This window comes from Bombus affinis, unplaced genomic scaffold (genome assembly GCF_024516045.1).
Source record: "Bombus affinis isolate iyBomAffi1 unplaced genomic scaffold, iyBomAffi1.2 ctg00000081.1, whole genome shotgun sequence".
Taxonomy (NCBI): Eukaryota; Metazoa; Arthropoda; class Insecta; order Hymenoptera; family Apidae; genus Bombus; species Bombus affinis.
Genome location: NW_026108829.1, coordinates 1 through 3,912, shown reverse-complemented (window position 1 = coordinate 3,912; position 3,912 = coordinate 1).

Genomic DNA, 3,912 nt, shown 5'->3' with positions numbered 1-3,912 from the left:
CCGCGCTTGTCTCGCGCAAATGGTTCAACGTTTGTAGATCCGACAAGTATCTACGGCGGAAAGTGAGACGTCACATGCAACATAAGAGAAAGCGGGTCAAGATGCAATTTCTCGGACCTGCAGCCGCTAAAGCTACCAACCAAGAATCAAGAAGTAGAGGACGTGGTGAGGGCAACCTAAGGCACGAAATAAGTTTATCCGCTGCTCGTACGGCGGTCGTCGTTGGAAGGTTACGCGGTCCTCTGAAAATTTCGATGCGAGATCGCCCCATCGATGTTGGACCAATAAAATGTATTAGACTCTAACTCGTGTAAGTACCTTAATTTGACTGCTTGCTCTTGCGAGAACTTGAAACGGTCTTGTCCGGATTCAGAACTGTAGCGCGAAGCTTGAAATAAAATGGTTTTACTGAGACGGCAATGTGTTTCAGTCACGCTAATACTATCTGTATCGTAATAGGCCCATTATTGAATATTAACTACAATGTATCATCGCTGCAATTGCAGATTTGTCGTCAATTAGATGCGAGATATACTCCTCATTGCCTGCCAAATACAGCTCACATCAGCTGGCTCGTGCTATTATATCATCTCTGGTCCTCGACATATCAAGCGTAATTGCAGTTTTACAAATTAAGGTTAACATATTCAAATGAATGTATCTCCGTTTCTATTGCACATATGGCGACAAAGCGATGCCCGTTACATTTCACATCCGATGTCATGTGCACCGCACATCTGCTGGTTTGTACCATGTCAACTCCGGTCTCTGTCAAACCTAGCGAAATTGCTGCTTTGCATATTCATGATTAATTATTCAAATCACCGTATCGCCGTTTGCATTGCAGATATGCCGACAATTCGATGCGCGATATACGCCACTTTTGCTGCCAAACACAATGTATATTATCTGGTTTGAGTTATGTAACGTGTGGGCGGAGCCAAACTCAGCGTATACGCAATTATGCATTTTCAGGCGAAATATTCAAATATTACATATTCAAATGAACGTATCTTGGTTTCTATGTCGCCTATTCGATGCGCAGAATACTCCACATATGATGCCAAATCAGCCGGTCTGTGCTATGTCAACTCTGGACCCTGTAAAATCCAGCGTAATTGTAGTTTTTGTTGTTAATGCTTAAATATTGCATTCAAAGATTCGCCGCTTCTTTTGCACATATGTCGACAATTCCATAACCCTTGTACTACGCATTTGCTGTAGTTACATTGCTCATCAGCTCGTTTGCGCTGTGTCAACTCTGGTCCCTGCACAATCCAGCCCAAATGCAATTTTGTATGTTCGGGCTTAAATATTCAAATCAACGTTACTCCGATTCAATAGCACATATGTCGACAATACGATGCGCGTTATATTCCACATTGACTGCCATGCGCAGAGCGCTTCATCTGGTTTAAGCCGTGTTAAATCCGGACCGATTCAAATCCAGCGTATTTGTAGTTTTGCATATTCAAGCCTTGTTATTCAAGTGAAAGTATCTCCGTATCCATTGTAGGTGCGTCGACAATAGGATGTACGTAATACTGCACATTTGCTGCCAAATACAGCACACATCAGCCCGTTTGCACACTGTCAAGACTGGACTCGGAGAAATCCATCGAAATTGCAGTTTTGTATATTAATGCTTACATATTCGAATCAAGGTATCTCCGCTTGTTTTCCAGAAACATTGGCCATGCGATGCGCGTTATATTCCACATCTGATGCCAAGTACAGTGCACATCATCCGGTTTACGCTATGTAAAATCTGGACCCAGCCAGATCCAGCGTAGTTGCAGTTTCGTATATTCAGGATTAAGTATTCAAACCGACGTATCTCCGATTCTATGGCACATATGGCTACAATTAGAGGCTCGCTATACTCCAAATTTGCTGCCAAACACAGTGCACGTTATTCCGCTTGATACATGTAAAATCGGGACCCAGCCGAACCCTGCGTATTTGCAGCCTTACATATTCAGTATTAAATATTCCAACCAACGAATCTCCGTTTCTATGGCACACTTTCAGGCAATTCGGTGCGCGTTATATTTGACAACTGATGTCATATACAGCGCACATCAGTAGGTTAGCGTTTTGTTCACTCTTGTCCCTGTCAAATACACCATAATAGCAGTTTAGCATATTCATGCTTGAATATCGAAAGCAACGTATCTTCGTTTCTATGGCAGATATGACGACAATTCGGTGAGCGTTATGCTCCTGATTTGCTGGTGAGCACAGAGCACATCTTCCGATTATATCATCTCTTCTGTCTTACGTCTTCTCTGGTCACTGACAGATTCAGCGTAATTGCTGTTTTGCATATTCATGCCTAAATGTTCAAACCAACGTATCAGAGCTGCTATTGGATACATATCGCAAATGCGATGCGCGCTATACTCCACAATTACAGCCAAATACAGTACTAATTCGGTTTGCGCTATGTCGACTGTATTTTCGAGCTATCGCGGGGAGACGCGTTCGTTTGAATACGCGTCAATGGGAGTCGTAAATTCCCGTTACGATTGGAATAATCGACTCCACGGATAGTTCGATCCCCGTATTTCGCTTAGGATAATAGGTGTAGTCGTTGTGGTATAACACTGGGGGTCACAAAGTTATAAAAAATATATGTATTTCCAACGATTTATACAATCACACTGAGTAAGAACGCCGTTGCTTAAGATACAGATAACGAAGAAATGGACTATTCTGTGATGAGAGTGTGAGCTATAGGAGCTCTAGGTCCGTGAGAGCTGTAGGAGCTGTCGGACTTCTGGATACTGTGAGAGAAATAGGAGGCTCTTAGAGATATAGGAACGGTGAGAGTTATAGGGATTGCAGGAACTTTAGTCACCGCGAGAGACGATGGAACTCTGAGAGATATAGGAACGGTAAGAGTTATAGGGATTGCAGGAACTCTAGTAACCGTGAGAGATGATGTAACTCTAAAGTTTATTCTGATGTGAGTACGAAGCTCGGTATTGGTGTGCCCTTTGAGCGAAGAACGCGGATTCGTTGATTACATTGTTAGTTAGGAAAGTGAGGGCAATGATCCGCGATGCCGATTGGTTATGACTAATGTTAGAAAGGAAGAGAGGAGGAAGAAGCCTCCTACCAACGTGGGTCCTAGGCAACATTGTTTATGGGAAATCTCAGATTTTCCGTTAGGTAGATGTCCGCTTTTTTCGTTAGGCCAATACCCGCCTTCTCCGTAATTCTTAAGAGGGCGTAATAAACCCAGGGACCTTTCTAAAAACCGACCGAAAACACTTCTAGAATTAGAAAGTCTTTTCGGGCAAACAGATTGACTTAGGCCATATGTGCGAACAATGCAGTTGGGATTTCGGCTTTATGATGGGTCCTTGGGCCTATGGAGGATTCGAAGGATGGCACGTGGACCGCTGGATGCCAAGCCGCGCGGGATGGAGTGCAGATGTGTTGCGCGCCAGAACATCGACTCTGGTCTCTGTTATATGCAGTGTAATTGTTGTTTTGCAGATTCAGACTCAAATATTCAACTCCACGTATCTCCGTTGCTGTTGCTGATATGTCGATAATTCGATGTGCCTGTTACTCCACATTTCTTGCCAAATACATCGTTTGCCAGCTAGTTTGCGCTATATCCAGACTGGTCCCAGACAGATCAAGCATAAATATAAATCGGAGATGATAGAACACGGGAACCTTCCGTTTGGAATTTTGGGAAAATCCCGTAACATTGTAATCTAGATTCTACCATAGCTGTAATTAAATAATCGTAGTCATCTAGTTCGATTGTAATTGTTCGAAACTTGTGATACTGCTCTTGGCCTCGGCGACAACCAGTCACCGAACGTAGCCGCGGTCAAGGGATGAACGTTTTGTCTAATAAAGGCATGGAGTAATTCTATAGCTGTCCTTAAATGA